We start from the raw sequence: 22,007 nt of genomic DNA, 5'->3' as shown, positions 1-22,007 counted from the left end.
AGCATTTAAAAGAATAATGCAGAGACAAATTAGGACTTACTCCATAAATGAAAAGATGACTCAATCATTAAAATATCTATCAACAAAATTCGTTTTATTAAAATATTTAAGAATTAACTTTATGAAGAACCATTAGAAGTGGTTCTAGAAATAGTGACAGCACTGTCACTATTTCTTCTCATACTGAACAGTGATGTGGAGTTTCTAACTAAATGCAATGAGAGGTCTTGAAATTAAATTATAAAATCCTGGACAAAGAAGACGGCAACATTTTTTTTTTTTGAGAAAAGATGAGATTATATCATTAGAAACCTAAAGTACTCAACTAAAGATATCAGAATAATTAGAATCCAACTATAAATAATTTTCTTTTTGATATCACTAACCAGAGAGATGAAAGTCGCTAAAATCAGCAAAATTATAAAATGTCACAGAATTAAAAACAAAACAAAACAAAACTCTATGGGATCACTACCCAATTATGTTAAGTGGCAAAAGAAGACCAAAAATATAGAGAAATGGGTCAACTTCCATTATGTGAAGACCTAATATTATTAAAATAACAGTTCTTTCCAAATTAATATCTGAATTAAATTGCAATTGCTCCTTCCATGCTTTTGTATTCTTGGAAGTGGGTGACAGGAATTTGACAAATTGATTTCTCTAATTATGAATCTCAATCACAGGACTCCACTTCCCTGGATGGCGATCAGTTAAACAATGAGCTTCTGAACCATTTCTGGTCAATTAGACGTGAGAGAAAGCCTGTTTGGGTGAGATTTCTGAGAAAGTATCCATCATTCCTAAGATACAGGGGAGAATAGCCTCAGCCCCATCTTCCTAAGGATGTTCCTATGTCCAGAAATGATGGGTATTATCCCCTCAAAAACCCTCTGAGGATGAAGTTAACAAACAGGATGGGAACACAAAGAAGACGTAGGAACTACTCCTGATGAAAAAGAATAAATTTCCTTAGAGTAGGGGGATGGGGTAACTTGGTAAGGGGCATTAAAGGGGGGGGCACTTGGATGTAATGAGCACTGAGTTTTATATGCAACTGATGAATCACTAAATTCTACCCTCAAAACTAATATTACACTATATATGAACTACCTTGCATTTAAATAAAATCTTGGGAAAAAAAAGAATAAATTTCCTTATCATTTAAGCCAGTTTGAGTCAAGATTATTTGCTACTGACACTATCTCAAAAGACATAATTGAATTGCAGATTTGAAAAGCAATACAAGTAAATCTAAACAGTGGACCTGAAATGTGCTAAGAGGCTATCAGTCAAGAAGCTCTGAACTAGATAAAATAGATCCTTATAAATGCAGAAAATGTTGAGATATAACTCTGAAAATAGCTACCAACAAAACAGTACAATTGAGGTCAATTCATATTCATGCAGCATGAGAAGCATAGTTTTGTTTAAGCTGCATAATTTTATTGTTTTCCTATTTTATAGATAAAGTCATTCATGGGCACATCTGTGTGCCATGAGATACCAAAAGCCTACAGAAAAGGTTTGCTAGACTAAAATAGAGAAAATAAGTACAGCATCTCCAAACCGGGCTTGCTCTTCTTTTTTATCTCTTGATTAAAAAAACAAACAAACCTGAGAAGGCTTTAATGGAATATGTCTTAGGGATGGGTAAGGGGATTTACAATGTAAATCAGGGAATGTGTGACTATGTGGAAACCATATGTAACTTTATTAAAGTTCATACATGGGATCTGAACTAAGAATTTGCATGGTGTGTCCTCAACGTGTTCATCAGTATAGCATGTAAAGATATTTTCTGAAGAAACCATGAGTTAAAATAGTTTTTTTTTCCACAAGATTAACATAAAATCACTGGGATGCTGTTTCTACCATGGGATGGTGGAAGGATATTCCTTAAAGCAGTTACAGAAATCACTTGGTATAAAAATTATATTTCCAAAACAAATAAGACATTGTTGCCATCAATCACTTGCCTTGATGAATCTTTGTGAATGCATGAATCTGTTTCAGTGGAAATGCAACCTTAGTAGTAAATTCTCTGCCTGAGGATGATAGATTGTAAAGAATTAATTATTAGTTGATTCTATTTTTATATAGATTTTTTTTAAAGATTTATTTATTTATTTGAGAGAGAGAGAATGAGAGAGATAGAGAGCACGAGAGGGAAGAGGGTCAGAGGGAGAAGCTGACTCCCTGTCGAGCAAGGAGCCCGATGTGGGACTCGATCCCAGGACTCCAGGATCATGACCTGAGCCGAAGGCAGTCGCTTAACCAACTGAGCCACCCAGGCGCCCCGAGTTGATTCTATTTTTAAATGAAATTTGATTAGCCACCCTTGGGAAAAGATACTATATACTTAGCCAAAATTAATTGGACTTATAATAAAAATGTCCCTTTAAGCTTAAATAACATTATAAATTGTTAAGTATTCAAAGATATTAAGAATAAAAGGCACATACAAAATAAAAGTAAGGTATACAAATAGCAAAATAACAGTGATAAAAGAACTGGAAGAGGGCTTCTGTATCATTATATTTTGTCTGTTTTTTTATAATAAATGATAATCCATTTAAATTTTTAATTCCAAGAGAAATATCATACTTCAAAATGACACAGTGAGTATTTTATATAGGTATATTTGCCAAGTTTTATAATGACCTGGAAGTCTTACTGCTTTGTTTGTAAAATGATTGGAATAAAATTAAATTTCAACTGTGAGCTTAATTCCATTGTCTTTACTCACGTATAGATTCTCATAACTACATTTAATTAGGTTCAGTATGTTAAGTGAGTATTAAATGAATAACTTTAAAACAAACTAAAAATGTGAAACTCTAAAGCAGAAGTTAATGTAACCTGGGGACAGAAAAACACACAGCATAAATGTAGAAAATCCTTTCACTGCTCTGCTCCAGTGAAGCCTAAAATGCCAAGAAACATGAACTGAGTTATCTAAATATAAAGTTCCTTGATATTCTGAACTGCTACAGTTTGTGAATTAAATAATGATTTTATTTTAAGAAGTATGCTAATTAAAAAATTGGTAAAACTCTTACAAGTATTCCACCCTACTGCTACCCACAGAATTAATAACAGTCTGTGCTGGAAAAGTTTTTAAATTAATGAACACTTCTTTGTAGTAGACTTTTCACTATTAAGCTAGTTTGAATAGGTTATCTCCCTTTAGCTCCTGTGAAAAGCAAAGGTTTGGTTTGGGGGTCAAACGTCCTGTCCAGTCACAAAAGTCCCCAATTCTGTACCTTTAACAAGTTAAACATTTGGCATCTCAAACATATAGCCATGGACCCATTTTGCAGTGCTCTGAGAATTACTAAGGTTTCTAATGAATGTGAAGACTATGCTAGCATGAAGAATTAATTATTATTTTATTTTATTTTATTTTTATTCTTTTAAAGATTTTATTTATTTGAGAGAGAGAGAGAGAATGAGTGGGAGGCAAAGGGAGAGGGAGAAGCAGACTCCCTGCTGAGCAAAGAGCCCCACATCAATCCCAGGACCCTGAGATCATGACCTGAGCCAAAGTTAGATGTTTAACCAACTGAGGCACTCAGGTGCCCCATTAACTATTATTTTAAATGAAACTTTAATCAAATATTTTATTTACTTCAGGTTATGAAGAATAAAACACCAAAGTTAAATATGATTTTAGGGTAGCTATTATTTGTTTGTATCTGGGGCTTCTGGCAAAGAAAACCTATATTATAACAGCCCTTGTCGTTTCACTAATTCAATCTCTTTAACTGTTGCTTTGGTGCTACCAAACACTATACATCATATCACACTCCTTTACTACTTCAACTAATGATGCTTGGAAGTGCCAGTGTTGGTTAAATTATCTCAAAAAGTCAAACCAAACAAGCACATATGGTCATTTTTACTTTATCTGTGTATAAACAACATTTAGTAGTAAGCAGTAAAAGCAAATGTAGACATATGACAGAGATTCAGTGAAGAAGTGTACTAAAACACATGTGCAACATGGTGTTTTCAGATCATGTCAGGGCAATCTACCCAAGAAGTGACACAACTTAACGAGAAAGTCACTATAAATACATTGTTGATCTCAGGAAGACTTGACATCATCACAAATCTAGTCCCCTCATTAGGAAAAAAAAAACAAAAACTCAAAGTCCTTGCCTTAATATGAAGAAGGTCACTAGCAGAATTTTTGTAACAATAACATTTTTAGCTAAAATTATGCATTATCTGTCAGCCTTGAGCTAAGCACTCTACATGTATTGCCTCATTTAATGCTCATAACAGTTTTCTGAACCTCTTCTGTTACCATCTTCATTTTACATATGAAGAAAATGAGATTGAGAGAAATTAAATAATTGCTCAAGGTCATGCAGCTCTAAGAATACAGAATAGAAATGTAAAATTGAAATGGAATGTCATTAAAAAATAATATGTCAAAAATATGATGCTATTAAATTTCAATAAAGCCTAAAGAGATCTATTGCATCCAATCAAGCCTTGCAACTTTAAATAGTAACCAGGAAACACCGAGAAACCTATCTCAATGGAAGGAAATATATTAGAGTTTAACTGTTTACAGAGCAGGTATTAAGAAAATAGAAGAGACATCATATATACCTTCTGGTGAGGTAGGATCTTCCTGAAATCATATGGTGTCTAGATTCTGTGCCCTTACATAAAATCTATACCCAGTACACAATCATATACCAAACCAGATCTTTAACCCCATCCTCCATCTGAGATAATAAAATTAGTCCTACTAGTTGAGTTAGTAACATTTCAACCTGAAAAGATAAAGACTTAAATATAAGATGAAAAAGTATAACAAATCCATAATGCAGATATTTCCATGTAAGAATAAAAATAATATATGTGTATTTATGCACAGTGTGGCAAAATTAAAACAAATCTGGGCATCTGTGAGATTAGACTTGTGACTCTTACTTGAAGTATGGAAATGACTTTATATTTCTTATTTGATGTTGAAAGAGGTAAGACAATGTGTCTAATTTTATAAATAGTATCAGAATACTTAGAATTTAATGTCCTAAGTTTAATTTATTCAATTTAAAAGACTTGCTTGAATGTTTAGGTAAAGTTTCCTTGTAAGGACCTGTTTGACATTTGAAGTACTAAAAAAGAAAATTGAAATCATTAAATGTGTAATGCAACTTTAAGTGTTAGAGGCAATTTAATTACTCAAGATTATGAATAAGACTACTTATTAAATCAGCTCAATTTTAATCAAACATTAATCAAGGATCAAGAAAAAGTGATTGTGTTACTGTTTATACAAAGATTACTAGATTTATAAACAATATAAAAGTAATAATCAGGCAACCCCCCAAAAACAAAAAGAGTAAAGTGGTGTAACTTAAAGCCATACATATGTAAAATAAACCTACAAATGTTCAAATAAATCAAAGTTAGAAGGAGAAAGAGGAACAGGGAAACTCAAGCAAAGATTACAAATAGAGAAAATAGTGAAATTACAGATTACAATCCAAATATATCAATAATTAAATTATCAATAGCATAAGTACTCTAATTGAATGGCAAAGCTTGTGGAAATAGATACATGAACCAATTATATGCTATTTAGGAAACTCAAATATAAAGAAACAGGATAAAAATAAATAATGGGGAAAATATATAACATGCAAACAGTAAGCATAAGAAGTCTGGAGTGCTTACACAAAACACATATTAAATATAAAGACATAAATATGTTAAAAGTAAAATGATAGAAAAAGATATACACAGGGGTACATGAATAAAACAGTATCATTTGCATAGCAACAAAAATATGAAATCCATGGAGGTAAATATGAAAAAAGATGTAAGAAACCCACACATTGACAACTAAAAAACACTGCTAAGAGAAATTAAAGAAGGCCTAAACTAAAGAGGGAGATACACTTTTTTGTTGTGGGTCAGAAGACTCAATATTGATATGGTGTCAGTTTTTCCCTTATTGATTCCTTGATTCAATGTAATCCCAATCCAAATCTCAGCAGATTTTTTTTTTGTAGAAGTTGGAAAACTGGAACTAAAATTGATAAGATAATGCAAAGCACCTAGAACAGCTGAAGAATAACAGGAATAATTTATTTTTTAAAAAAAAAGCAAACATAATTTTGTGTTTGCCTAGAGATAGGCAAATTGATCAACAAACTCATATACAAATGAACAACAGATTTTTTGACAAAGTTTAAAAATAAATCAGAGAATATTTTTTCAAAAAAGGTGCTAGAACTGGATTTCCATAGTCAAAAAGAAAAAAAAGAATTTTAATCCATACTTCATACCAAACACAAAAATTAGTTGAAAATGAATTTCCTACCTAAGTATAAAATTAAAACTCTAAAACTTCAGAAGAAAACATGGTAGATATATATTAGATATGTTTACTTCAATGAGGCAAAATTTCTTAGCTATGACACCAAAACATAGTCCACAAAAGAACAAATTTATAAATTAGACTTCATCAAAATTAAAAAATTCTGGTCTCCAAAAGACACTAAAAATATGAAAGGCAAGTGAAGGCAGTGATAAAATATTTGTAAGGGACATATTTGATAAAGGGACATATTTGAAAAGGGGACATATTTGATAAGAGCTCTCAAAACTCAGGAATAAGAAACCAAACCCAATTGGGGAGGGGAAGAATAGACAAAAGATGTGAACAGACACTTCATGAAAGAAGATAAACAGAAGAGAAATGCCAACGTAGAAAAGATCCTCAACATCAGTAGACACTGGAAAAATGCAAATTAAAACCAGAATGAAGTACCACTCTACATCTACTAGGATGTTTAAAAGTAAAAACACTGACTATTTGAAATATTGGTGAGGGGCGCCTGGGTGGCTCAGTCAGTTAAGCATCTGCCTTCAGCTCAGGTCATGATACAGGTGTCCTGGGATGCAGCCTCACATCGGGCTCTCTGTTCACTGGGGAGCCTGCTTCTCCCTCTCCCTCTGCCTGCCACCCCCCCCTGCTTGTGCTCTCTGTCAAAATAAATAAAAAATAAATAAAACGTAAAAAAAGAGAAATATTGGTGAAGTTATGGAGGAACAGAAACTCGCATACACTGCTGAGAGAAACGTAAAATTGTATAAATGTTTTGGAAAAGAGTCTGGTTGTTTCCTTAAAGTTAAACCATACATCTACCATACAATCTATCCATTCCACTCTAAGGTAGTTACCAAGAGAACTGTTAATATCCTAAATAGGAAAAAACCCAAGTATCCATCAAGCAGTAAATGGAAAAACAAATTTCAGTATATCCATACAATGAAAAACTATTTAGCAGTAGAAAGGAATAAACTGCCCATATATCAACAACACAGATGAATTTTAAAATAAGTCTGCTGAGTGAAAGGAGCCATACACACACACAAATACATAGCATACAATTTCATTTACTTAAAATTCTAGAGAAAGCAAATTAATCCATTAGAACAGAAAGCAGATTGTAGTTACCCAGGAAGGATAGGTAGGGAGAGTATGGAATGGGACGGAGGAATAACAAAATAGTGTAAGGAAAGTTTTTAGGATGACAGATATATTCACTATCTTGAATATGGTAATGGTTTCATGAGTGTACACAATATTAAAGCTCAGCAAATTGTACACTTAAATATGTAAAGTCTATTTATTTTTTATTTCAGTAAGAGGAGAGTCAATACACAGATCAGATTATCTACTATGGAAAAAGGAAACTGATCCAATTTTCTTCTAATCTATTTGTAAAAAAAAAAAGAAAGAAACAAGAATGAAATCTAGAATTTGAATATAGCGTTAATAGGAAATAATTTAATTTGAATAAGCAATAAATAAATACTATTAAAAGCTACAGGTATATATATTTTCCTTATTTTATTTTCTCCCTTTATAAAAGATACTTTAACATCATGAATATTAATTCATTTCCTGTAAATATATGTTGCATCTAGTTCACATATTTTCTTTCAACTTTATAATTTCATTTTTAAAATTTTATTATACTATTCACAAAGGAGAAATAAACATTTAAAAACTATAAAATATAGAAAATGTGGAATAATAGAGCATAATTTGGAATAAAGAAAACCTTTTACATCTACACAAACATCCCAACATTTTAAAAGAAAAATTTAACTAAATAATTAGAAGCTCAGAAGTAGACCTCTTAGGGATTTATTTTTATGTACTATGAAATAAGAATCTAAAATCTTTTTCTACAATTCTATTTGTCATTTAATAAATTCTCATACATGCTTGGCTCTATTTCCATACTTTCCATTCTGTACTACCAGATTTATTTTTATCTGCAACTGTCTTATTAATATATGTTTATATAAACTTTCATAGTAATTAAATTAGTTCCCAGTCATTGTTATCCTTTTTTCAAAAAATTACTTGGCAATTTATTCACCCAGCTAAATACTGTATAATTTTCAAGCTTAAGAAAAAGGACTACTTTGAATTTTTATTAACTTTAATTAACTAATTAAAAAGGACTGACATATTTAACATGTTTTGTTTTCCTAACCTGGAGCATCAATTATTGGAGTTGTCTCCACATATTCAATGAAGTAAAGCCAGTTTTTTCATGTTGTCATCACTTCACATATAACTCTAAATAGTATTATTAAATGGGCTTGAATATCATATTTAATAAAATTGGAAAATATCGTTTTGGAAACTGACCAAAATTAAACCCACCACCACGAGCAAGAAAAAGAAGGATGAGTTATCTTTAGAGAAGTTATATGCTTCCTATGCAAAACCTAATTCCAAAAAGTTCTAAAATGCTATTTTATTTTTTTTTAAGATTTTATTTATTTATTTGACAGAGAGAGACACAGTGAGAGAGGGAACACAAGCAGGGGGAGCGGGAAAGGGAGAAGCAGGCTTCCCCTTGAGCAGGGAGCCCGATGTGGGGCTCGATCCCAGGACCCTGGGATCATGACCTGAGCCAAAGGCAGACACCTAATGACTGAGCCACCCAGGCGCCCTTCTAAAATGCTATTTTAAAAATAATAGTATTATTGGAATTATCTGTACTAAATTCCCCTTAGCAAATTACTTTGTAGATGAAATTTCTTTTATGCAACCATACATATCCTGGCATGTTTATAAAGAAAACCAAAATTAGTATCTTTTTTTTTTTTAAAGATTTTATTTATTTATTAGAGAGAGAGAATGAGAGATAGAGAGTATGAGAGGGAAGAGGGTCAGAGGGAGAAGCAGACTCCCCGCCGAGCAGGGAGCCCGATGTGGGACTCGATCCCGGGACTCCAGGATCATGACCTGAGCCGAAGGCAGTCACTTAACCAACTGAGCCACCCAGGCGCCCCAAAATTAGTATCTTTACTGTTGCACTTTATAAATCTTTGTATCTCCCAAGACCTTTGGGGTAGTAATATAATCTAAGCAAAAAACACAAAGAAATTTTGTGATTTTTTGTTTCAAAATATGAAACCCTCTGTCATGTAGGCTGAGAAGGTTAGCACAATCTTCTCTCTGTAAACTGCCTCCTAAGAAAATAAATTAACTACTAACTGTAGCTCTAAGAGTTTCAGAAACAAAATGTGTAACTCTGAAAGGCCCCATTGCAGTAAATGTCCTCTAAACACAGAAAAATAATTGCTGAGTGACTGATCAGGTACGGTGTAAGAAAACACTTCCTGAATGCTAAGTTACAAAGTTTCAATCTTGTTCCTTGTTTTCCCTAGTGACTCCAATAATGTGGTTTCATCTCTAGTAGAAAGGAGGCTGACTTTTTTCCATCTAACCTGTAGTGTCTTTTGCTATTGTGTACAGTGTCATTTTGCTGTCTTTCAATACACAGAAGCAGATGCCCTTTGCTCCCATATCCCACTTTCCATTGTCCCTGCTGCAAATTTTTCAGTGATTCTTTTTATGGGCTCAAGACAATTTCATTCTATCAGCCTTTCCTTTTCATGAGCATTCAGGGAATACAATAAGACAGGGCACAGTGCAAGGAGACAGAAAGTAAGGCATTATATTCTGAGATGTTAAGTCAATAGTAAGTTAAGTAAGAGACAGGTAGAGCTTAGGGGAACATTTACTCTAGTGCTCCCAAAAAAAGTAGATTGACAGTTGATACATATTATTTAGGAAAACTTTCTTCTTACAGAATAAAAAGAAAAGCAAGAATTGTGAACAGAATCACTAGAGTTGGTGCCATTTTCCATCCAATTCTATTTCTCCTTATTCCATAGCAATAAGGCCTTAACTGATCAGATAGTTATCTAGCTAATGTAGCTTCTCTTTCAGCTACTGGTGGGGATGTAATAAAGTTTTAAACAATGGCATGTGAGTGGAGATGATGCTTGTAATTTGAGTAATTTGCTTAAAAGAAAATTACCTGGGACACATGGGTGGCTCAGTCAGTTAAGCGTCAGACTCTTGATTTCAGCTCAGGTCATGATATCACCATCATGAAATCAAACCCCGCTCTGTGCTCAGCATGGAGTCTGCTTGGATTCTTTCTCTCCTTTTCCCTCTGCCCCTCCCCCTGCCAATGTTTGCTCACTGTCTCTCTCCCTCAAATAAATAAATATCTTCCTTCCTTCCTGAAAGAAGGAAGGAAGGAAATTACCTGACCTTCCCTTCCTCACTTACCCTTTCTCTCAGACTGAAACATGGTATGGTAGTAGTCTAGCTCTGACTTGATAAGGAAAACATTCTTTGAGATGAACAGATGGAAGGAAACTGGGTTCCTGAATGGTCTCATAAGGTCGAGCCCCTGTTGGTCTAACTAACTTCCAAACTGTTATGGAAGAACTAAATTTCTATATTATTTAAGCAACTGTATTTTGGGGTCTTTGTTTTATCAGCATAGACTTAACCCTGACTGAAACAGGGGCTTACATATAAACCTGACACCTACCTTAAAATGTGAAAAAATGTGTGTTAACCCTCAAATTGACTGTGAGGATACAATCAAGGGTGAACAAACAGAAAACAAAAGGGGGAGTATGAAAAAAAGTTTTGGCAATCCTATATATATGAGAAAATAATATTTTTTAAAAGATTTAATACCAAAACCTAAAGAAAACATCTAAATCATTTGTATAAGTTATCAGAAAATATATAAATAAAAAGCTGGACTATAAGATGCAGAAAATAAAATATGAAGTGCCAAGTGCCAGACTAGTACATAAAATGAGATGCAAGGAGAGCTGACTGAAATAAGCTGGAGTCACAAAGAAACTAAATTTTAAAATTAGATTTCAATCTATCTACTGAAAGTTTTAAAGAATTGGAATCTCATCACAGAAAATACAATTAGTTATGCAGAGTAAAATGGATAATGAGATTTAAATGATGGAACAAAGTAAGCATTTTAAAATTAGAAAAGTCAACAAAACTAACCATAAATGCATAAGAGAAAACCTCACTAAGCTGAAAGAAAAACATGATGGTAAATCTTTTTCGAGTTGCATGTTTAAAGAATAAATTTCTACAGGGATCAAAAAAAGAGAAAACAGATGGGCTATTTACAAAGGAATGAAAATTAGGCCTTATAAACATCTAATACTATAACCAAATGAAAAACAACAACAACAACAACAATCGAATGATTTTTAAATGTACCTAATAATCTATATAATTAAGTTTTACAAAATGGACGTTTAGGGATAATTAGTTTTCCAATTTTGAATGAAGGACAGCCAAAAGTTCTTGATTTCTTCTTGGATGTAATGTGATTAAAGTCCCCTACTAGGCAAAGAACGTTACACTGATCTGAAAGTCTTACACCTTCTGTTATTATATTTAAAATTCTAGACTACTCTCCTTCTTAAAGCACTCTTTCCCCTGGTCTGCTACATCACACCCTCTTGGCTTTCCTTTCTTCTTCACCAGCTCTTTCCTATCTTCTTGACCAATGACTAGTAAATGTGTAAACCTGGCCTGTTTTTGTTTAAAAAAAAAAAAAGTTTCATTTTAAAAAACGAACAGCCCTGTTTATATGTTAATATATTGTCTATGGCTGAATTCACGTTGCAATGGTAGAACTGAGTAGTTACAACAGAAACCATATGGCCTGCAAAATTTTAAAACATTTACTGTCTAGCCCTATGCAGAAAAAATGTACTGGTCCTGCTCTTCATGATTATCATTCCTCAGTTTTGTCCTGAGTCTTCCTCTCTTCTTCTGTATACCCTCCCTCATCATTTAATCTACTCTAACCACTTCAGTACTTCCAACTCACAAGCCTGCATCTGCAGACCAGACCTCTCCCCTTACCTTCAGACCCCCATGTCCAACACTCTTTGGGGTGCATCGATCTGAATGTTTTCCAGTTTTCTTGTTCTCGGTGCATCCAAAAATAAACTCATCATCCTCTTTCCACCAAATCCTGACATTCTTATTTCTCAGCAAATATAATCACCGCTCACTTGATTTTTAAATAATAGGAGAAACTTTGCTGATGACTCCTCCTTCCCCGATCACACATTCATTCTGGTATGATGCCATATCACCTCAAATCCTTCAAATTTTCCTCCATATACCACTCTAGCCCAAAATACCATTATGTCTTCTCTGGATTACTGAAACACTCTTTATTGATATGCATATGGTCTTTCTTTTCTCTAACCCTATCTTTACATTACACCAACATTATTCTTTAGACATAAAGACCAAATCAATACTTGTGTTTCTACTATAGTACCTGATATTTAATAAGTGATCAGTGTGCATGAATAAGTAAATGAATGAATAATGGTAACTACAATATGTTAAAAGGAATAGAAGAAACAATAAATAGGTCTGAGTCCACACGTTCACTATCAGGGGGGCAGGGCAGGGTGGAATAAATTAAAACCTCTCATTTCATAGTAAAAAATATTATATAAAATAACATAGCAGAGATTTCAAGCACATCAACAAATCTGCTTATTCTTCTTTTTGGGTACATTTTCCCATTTTTGTTTTCGTTCTTGATTTTTCAGTTATATTTGGATATATAAAATATTTCTAATCAATAGAATGTGAGAGGGAGTGAAAACTGTCACTTAGAGGTCTCATCCCTTAACACTTCCTATTTGTGAGCTTCCATGCTCTTTCCCTTTCCTATTTGAGGCAAGAAAAGAATAACAAGTTTGGGATATTCGTGTTTAAAATAGCAGAGGCAGAAAGAGAAAAAGAAAGACCCCCTGAATTTCCGAATCACCACTTAAAGGGAAAATACCTCATCAAGAACACTCTGGTAGGCTGAATAATTATCCCCCCCCAAATATGTCAGGCACTAATCCCATGAACCTGTGAATTTTAGCTTATATTGCAAAATGGACTTTCCAGATAAGATTAAACATCTTGAAATGCAGCATTAGCCTATTTATCTGGGTGGGCCCAAGGTAATCACAATGATCCTAAGAGGAACATAAGAGGACACAGAGTCCGAGCAGAGGGCATTGTAATGATGGAATGAGAGAAAGAAAAAGGAAAGTGATGTGGGACCATGATCATAGAATGAAATGGAAAATGCTAGGAGTGGTTTCTACCCTACAGCCTCTAGAAGAAGCCAGAATTGCTGACACTTTGATTTTAGTCCTGTAAGTCTCATTTTGGATTTCTGATCTTTAAAATCGTAAGAGAATGAATTTCTGTCACTCCAGCCACTAAGTTTGTGGTAATTTATTGACTTTGGCAACATGGGGTCCTTGATGACTACCCATGAAAGATCAGAAATGGATTTCAAGATGAAGCTAGATGGAGACAGAGTGTAAGGAAGTCTGAGGAAGTGGAGACTGCAAGTACAAATAACGTTTTCATAAAAAGTGAGGACTGAATGAAAAAAATGAATTTATACTGGTGGATACTGGAGCATATGTGGACTCTGAGGATGACCATTCAATCAGGAGGGAGACAGATGATGCAGGGCAGAGTGGAAATGGCTGGAAGAGAAAAGTCCTTAAAAAGGAGAAAGTGGATCTGGTTAGAACTGAGTGAGAATACACGGGCCTTGATAAGAAGAGGGAAACATGCTCTTCTTCAAGACTAGGAGATGCACGCAGGGGCTTACAGATGAATAATCTGGTGATAACAAGGTGAGAGCCTTTACAAATGTGAGGTTCTTTTTTCCCCAGGAAGGAAAAAGCATCAGCTGAAATTACATATAGAGTAAGAAGTTTGATAAGTTATGAAAGAATAGGATTTTCATGAGCTTACAGAGAAAGTCTTGTTTCAAAATTGACAATTATGCACTTATAATGACTTCAACATGGTTGTGTGTGTGTGTGTGTGTGTGTGCGCGCGTGCGCGCACGCATTTACTGTTTTGTTTTCTCCAACAATATTTAACAATACAGGTGCAAGCATAGAGAAGGCACAAGTTTGGGCTCATGGAGTCCTGCTGATTTAAGAGAAGGAAAAGGAAAGACATTTCAGAATATTTGCAAAGTATTGCAAATACTTATTTGCAGTAATAAGCAGTAATAATCATCACAAATCATGGACTCCAGATTAAAAAAGAAGAGCAAATAGAAGGGGGTGGTGGATAAAATAAAAATAGTATCAATAAATTCAAGATATCCATAGGATTGCCCAAACAAATGATCTTCATGGTCAAGTGTCTACAAAGAGGGCCTGAGTTACAGTGGAAGATGCAGCAAAGACAAACAAATAAAAAGGCAAAACATGGCCGCTGATAGGATGAGTTTAAAGCTTATGTATTCCCAGTGGGAACTTTTCTCAATAATGTGGGGTGAAGGACTTTGAAAGGATATTTTGAGCACCCAATGTTAGAACCTACAAAGAACAAGTAAGAGCCAAAGGCACAGAAATACAGTATATTACTACTGTTTGACCTCATCTTAACTTTCTCTAAAAATTAGAAATACATATGCATGAATTCATATGCCCATGTTGGGAAGATTATGATGTAATAAATGACCCATCTGGCTTCTCACACTAGCACTCAAGACCTTGATAAACTTGCCCTCTTACAATATCTGTTCCTAAACTTTTGTATGAGAAACCTTACTTGTTAACATACCAGAGAATATCCATTAACCAAGTTTATAAAATCAGAATGAAACATAAAATACATATATTTTATATTTAAAGTAAATATAAAATCAGAATGAAAATATAAAATGAAAAGTATTAGAATACTAATGACCAAAGCATTCCCTCCCTAAAGGAATACCAACATTGGATAAGGGGAAAAAAAAGATTTTATAATCATACAATTAGGACAAGTGCAAACAGGCAAAAGAACTATTTAAGAGTACCTTCTGGTTTTTATTTTGAAACGAATGCAAAAGGTGTTAAACAGCACTCACTTCATCCACCTCATAATAGGGATGTTCTTGCCAAAAGAATTTTAAAATTAAATAATTCACTGACTTCAACTCCCTGATCCTACATAAATACCTGATCTTTAGGTAACTGCATACCTCTCCCCGAGTTATTTTTTGTGCATCAATTTAGCAACAAAATAATGACAATAATTTCTGTCCGTTTTATTTGTAGGGAAGTAAATGCACATCATGGAGCACTACAATAACTGCAAGTTTTTCCTAGGACTCTGTTAAAAACAGTAACCAAGATATATTTACAAACAGGAATGAATGAGGACAAGGGGAGAGGGTAGAAGAGTAGTTCATATTTAAAATACAATGAATCACTACCATATTCTACTTCCGAAACCTAAGTGATATGGATGAACTGGGGGAAAAAAGCCTAGAGTCCTGGGCCATTCAAACAATAGAAATATGTTAACTTTTGAGGTTTCCATGAAATAATTTTATTTGTTGTTATTCTCTTCCATTAATTCTAAGCTTTATTTACTTTTTACTGAATTTTACCATCAGAAATAATCAAAGCAAAAGTAGTTTACTAAAAGTCAAATACCATTTATCTAATACTTGAAAACATAAATTAAGGAAAGCAGGGTAGGAAATATTCAAGGAAACACACAAGGAAATGATTATCAGAAAGAGTAAAGTAAGTCACCTGAGTGCCTCTTACATCATGGTAAAAGCAAAGTGAATATAGTCAGCTAACATTCCAAATATATTTACACTAGATAAGTTCTTTCTTCCCCCATTTGCATTAAAAACTTATGTCCATGCATAATGGACAAATGAGATTTCCATTAACCCATAATATTTAGTAGACTATTGAAGTTGCTTATATCCGTAAATAAATGGATCTTGTGTCACCATGCATCCCTGTAGTGATACACCTGATCAAGGTGATGATCTCAAGATCCCAAGATGCACCCTCCACCTGCTATCCTCACTGGGTTTTATTTCCTCTTTTCTCCTAACTCTCCTTGACCTATTTGCTATATAACTCATCCTATCCCTCCTGCGTCCCAAGGAACTGGTGATAAATCAGTCAGTTTCCCAGGTCTGCTATCACCCTATCTTCCCTAGCTCAGGTAACTCCTTGAACCATGCTTTTAAAATCCACCTAAACTTAGCTAAAAACAGAGATCTCTGAAAAATCACATTTAGGTGAAAGATCAATAGCATGGGTTATTTAACGGGATTCTTGAAGATTTTTTAAAAATGGATCAGGACTGAAGAATGTGTTTTAGTTTTAACCATGTACACAAAGCAAGAGAAAAACGATATGAATCTTGAAAAATGGTATGCAGATAAATATACAAACCAAGAAATCACCTATTAAAATGGATTATTTCAAGAAAAATATGATTATGTATAAAATTAGGCTCTAGAAAAAAGAAATACAAAAAACAGGCCAAATAATACAATTGTACCCTAGCCTTATTCAACATTACTTATCAAAGCCTGGAATTAATAAGATAATAGAAATGGGCTAAATGAAAGTCTCTTACAAATAGCAGTTCTATACTAGCATTTGAAAAAGAGCCTAAGATTGTATTTAAAGCAATGATCAGAAACAGAAGTTTTAGTAGATCAAAGTAACATCTTCTATGTCATGTCTCTGCAAAACAATTAAGGATTCTATTATTAACCATCTGCTAGGTTGAGGCTTTTTTTTAATGAAATTAAAAAGAACAGGACATACCATCTCATGACTGTATTTGAGTCATCATATGCAGAATTTGTTTACATCAGAATGACAATTTTTTGCCATAGAGTGTTATTAAAAGCAGCTTTCAAAAGAGTTGATAAATTACATGATGTGCTCAGATAAGGTAATGGAGTCAACCAGAAAATCTCTAATTAGATAAGATTCTAATAGTTGTAAGTTTATGACAGTTGTGAATAAAATGGGTGTCAATTAAAAGGTCCAAAAAGCTAAAACTAAGAGCTTTTCTTTTACAGCAGTACATTATACAAGAGTTTTGCCTCTCTTTGATTTTCAACCAAATTGGAAAAAATTAAGGGTTAAGTATTTAAGCTTTGAAAACTATACTTATTCTGTCATAATTGGAAAACGCACTAGTTAGGAGAAGACTGTTCATAAGATTTTGGAAAGAAACCTATTTTTTTTTCAGTGACAACCTTTATGGAATTTCCTGTGAAAATTGCTTTTTGCTTTAATCAAAATATTTTTAACTAATAATACACTATATGCCTCCGGGGATAAAAGAAAAAAGAAACTAATGGGAAAAGAAATCCATCATTTGCATTTTAATAGAGTGTTCAGAGAAACAATTAAATATCCAGAAAAGAAAAGGAAAAAAACCTTTAAACAAAACATCTGGTCAAGTAACAAAAGTATTTTTTTAATCTTTGATTCTCTTGTCTTCTGCACTTTGAAATCAGGGGCAGCTGTATGTTATGTTTTACTCTATCCCACAGACCTTCATGATGAGTCTTCAGAACTCTGTATGTGGAGAGTTTATAAAGAGGCAAGGCATCTTTAAAATTATTTCTTTGAAGATGACTCTATTCCGATTCTGAAGGTAAATGCCTGGAATAAAAGTTGAATCTTAAATTCTAGTTTAATTGGTAGATGGCAGTTGAGGAAGAATACAGAATTTTTCATTTTTTATGCACAATGTCTTTGTATGCTCAGTCTCTAATCAGAAAACTTGGAATTATAAAATTTAAAATCCAGAAGATAGAGAATTTCCAGCCCACATCTCCATTACAAAGATTAAGTGTAGCAGAGCATAGAAGAGCCTGACCCTGATTCCTACCCCCAAAACCAGATTCTGAGCAGCCCTTAAAAACTAAGAGACCCACAAATGCCATATGTCTTTTTTTTAACATAAAATGTATTATTTGTTTCAGAGGTACAGGTCTGTGATTCAACAGTCTTACACAATTCACAGTGCTCACCATAGCACATACCCTCCCCAATGTCTACCACCCAGCCACCCCAGCCCTCACACCCCCCACCACTCCAGCAACCGTGTTTGTTTCCTGAGATTAAGAATTCCTCATATCAGTGAGATCATATGATACATGTCTTTTTCTGATTGACTTATTTCGCTCAGCATAATAGATCTGTAACCTACCGTGGTAGAACATTAGACTGGCAACATACCTATCCACAGAGACCTGGCAGGCCAGAAAGGACTGGCATGATATATTCAGAGCACTAAATGAGAAAAATAGGCAGCCAAGAATACTATATCCAACTAGGCTGTCATTGAAAATAGAAGGAGAGATAAAAAGCTTCCAGGACAAACAAAAACTAAAGGAATTTGCAAACACGAAACCAGCCCTACAAGAAATATTGAAAGGGGTCCTCTAAGCAAAGAGAGAGCCTAAAAGTAACATAGAAACCAAGGGTCTTTTTACCAGGCAATTACGATTCATCAAAGAAGCATTTACTCTTGTAGGGAAATGGAAAAGTACCTTGTAGCTGGCCACCTTTACTCTGAAAAGCAAAAACAGGGAAGGCTGAGGATCCCATAGTCCTGCTTATGGATTTCAACTTATTTCCATTTTCTTTTTTTTTTTTCCCAATACATTTTTTGAGAGAGAGCGAGAAAACACAAAAACATGAGCGGGCAGAGGGGCTGAGGAAGAGGGACAAGCAGATTCTCCGCTGAGCAGGGAACGCAACATGGGGCTCAAGGCTGGGACCCCAAGATCATAACCTGAGCTGAAGTCAAATGCTTAACTGACTGAGCCACCCAGGAGCTCCAAAACTGACTGAGCTACCCAGGCACCCTCCAACTGATTCTATTTCCACTGTTGGTTTCACTCCTGCCTTCTACTCTAACAGCACTCCAGCCATTTTTGCATGTTAACTTGCTTATGGACTACTTGCTTGCTGGACCTAAGTCCCTTGATCTGCAGCAGAACTAACCTTCTTTGAGAATTATAGACCACGGCCCTCAGGAGTGAAGAACCAAACTCTCCCAGAAGATAGGGCCTGATCACACATGAAAACACTATGGCAGATGCCAGCACATCTGTACAGGGTGACACCACATCCGACTCACCACCTGAGCACCTGCTTCTCCTGCATGTAGGGCCCCAGGGTCTTGCCTTTAAAACTCTCCAGGTTTGCCTGGATGGGAAAGATGGTCTTTGAAACATCAGTCCACCATCTTCTCAGGCTTCCACCTTCCTGAATCAAGCCAACTTTCCTCTCCCACCATTGCTTGTCTCTCAAATACTGATTTTCAAGCGGTGAGTAGCCAGATCTGAGTTTGGAACCGCTTCTCTGTCTGGTAACACTACCATGTCTGGTGCCCATAAGCTGAGAATACCTCTTCTCCAATTTCTCCAAAGAATAAAGCTCCTCTCACCTCCTGGGGCATGGGTTGGAGCAGTTGCTTGGCTGTATGGAAAAGGGAGAGTGCTGGAAATCCAAGGTTTCTGTTGACAGACTTCCGAGTAGTCACCCGTCTTCAGTGCTCTTCCTCCCTTGCACCTTCTGCACTACTTGTTACTTCTAAGCACAGGATCCTTCAGGGACTCTGCAGGAACATTTCTCCCCACCTGTAGGGTCTATGAGTCCAACCTCTGACACAGACAACACATATGTTTTTACTTCATTCAAATACCACTCCTCTATCCTTTTGGAAAATACTGAGATTTAAACTCCTTTGTTGTTGGGGTGCCTGGGTGGCTCAGTTGGTTAGGCAACTGACTTTGGCTCAAGTCATGATCTCAGGGTCCTGGGATTGAACCCCGCACTGAGCTCCCCACTCAGCGGGGAGTCTTCTTCTCCCTCTGCCCTGTCCCGCCCCAGACTCGTGCTCTCTCTCACTCTTAAATAAAATCTTAAAAAAAATAAACTCCTTTGCTGTCTTTCCTGTTATTTATTTCACTGTAGTGAGGTTTTTATAAGGCACAAAACATATTCATATAAATAACCAAATTTAATATTTTTCTCTTAAATGTGTTTTCTTTAAGCACAGGCATATAATTATATGTGGGCTACGATAAAAGTTCTATGAAAATTTTGTCTGTTCTGGCCGCCACTGCTTCCTCATCATCTAGAACAGGGCTTAATCAATAATTACTTTTGCATGAATGCCTATACACACGTATTTACAAAACATAATTTCTTTGTGAAGTATTATCACATGGCAATTCTAGATGTTTTTATTGATGTTTAATTTAAGTTGCCATTAAAACATACCTTCACAATATTCCATTGCTTGGGATTTCTGTAAATACAGACATATTATTGCTAAAAGCAAACCTATATTCCACAGAAAGAATCAGAATTAGAAATAACTGAGAAAGTGTGTAAGTGTATGTGTGTATATGCATATAGACAGATATGTATAGATATATGGTTATAGCCTGTGATTTAAATTAACAACAGCTTCTTCTCCTGCTTATCCTTAGCAGTTTAGCACAAGCATCTCTGAGCCATATATAAAATCCGTCCCAGAGGCAGAAAACTTGAGCAATGCTTGTGGCTTTACATAAAAAGTGGAACTTATCTTGAGTCCCACTGTACATCATTACTCTGTGGCATATAACCACCACATGTAATTTAGAAAGGTCCTTCATACACTTGGCATACACTCTGGTCTATTACATAAGATACGCCCAAGGTCAAGTTCAACAAGGAAAAATTAGAAAGTAAGCCTCTTGCCCTCCTTTGAGTAACTCAACATCTTTCATTGTTGTTTAAAAAGTTTAAAAATCCTCAAAAATTTGCATTTATTTTCATTTTCAAATTTTAAAGTTACTAGAGATATATAGTCTAGTCCAAACTGAAGATGAGTTCTCCCTTTTTGGTATTCTCTTCATCTAATTCATAACTTTCTTGTTCTGCCTTTTGGATTCCTTTCTACCCTGGCTTTTAAAATTCTTCTTCCTTTTTCTTTCCCTTCTGTCGTTTTTCTATGTCTTCTTCCATTATTTTGCAGTGGTGTACATCTTTTGAGAAAAACAGATTAAATAGGCAAGCTTGCTATTCATGCTCCAAAAATGATATCCCTTTTGTGTTTTGTACATGCCTGATTTACTGAAGGTTTATTACTTTGAGTTGAAAAGTGGCACTATTCAAATCAAGTTTGGATAATCTGAGATGAAGTACCCTGAGAGAACGGGGGTGGAGGTGGGCAGGCATTTTAGGGAGGTAGAATTGTGTTGGGAATTGAAAGATATCTATAATAGAATATTTGGGATTGATCTTAATGCCATTCATATTGCACTATTATAGTTATCTACTATGAGGCACAACTAAACCTCATCTGTTCTCTTTCACTCTACACACATCCTTACACATACACATTCTCTGTTTTTCTGTGTCTCTGTGTGTGTGTGTGACAGAGTGGTGAAGATCACGGATTATTTAGTCATAAAGATACAGTTTGGATATTTACTCTGTCATTGATTATTCAAGTGAAACTTGAACAAGTTACTAATCACTCTAAGCCTTAGAACTCCTTTACACAATGAGGACGCAAATACTTAATGCTCAGGTTGTTGTCTCCGTATTTAAATAATATCATATATCTAGTTGTTGATTTGGCATAGAGCCTGGGGAACACTCCATTGTGGTGAAAACTGCTAGCTATTCACCAAAATCCATGTTCTCTCTTCCCTCAGACCAGAGCAAGACCACAATAGCTAGCTGCCTTTGAAGGTAAAAGAGCCACATGCTGGAACTATTGTGAG

The sequence above is a fragment of the Callorhinus ursinus genome, unplaced genomic scaffold (assembly GCF_003265705.2).
Source record: "Callorhinus ursinus isolate GAN/ISIS: 27379988/994484 unplaced genomic scaffold, GSC_fseal_2.0 scaffold54, whole genome shotgun sequence".
NCBI lineage: Eukaryota > Metazoa > Chordata > Mammalia > Carnivora > Otariidae > Callorhinus > Callorhinus ursinus.
The sequence above is the reverse complement of the archived record's forward strand: the minus strand, read 5'-3'. Positions refer to the sequence as shown.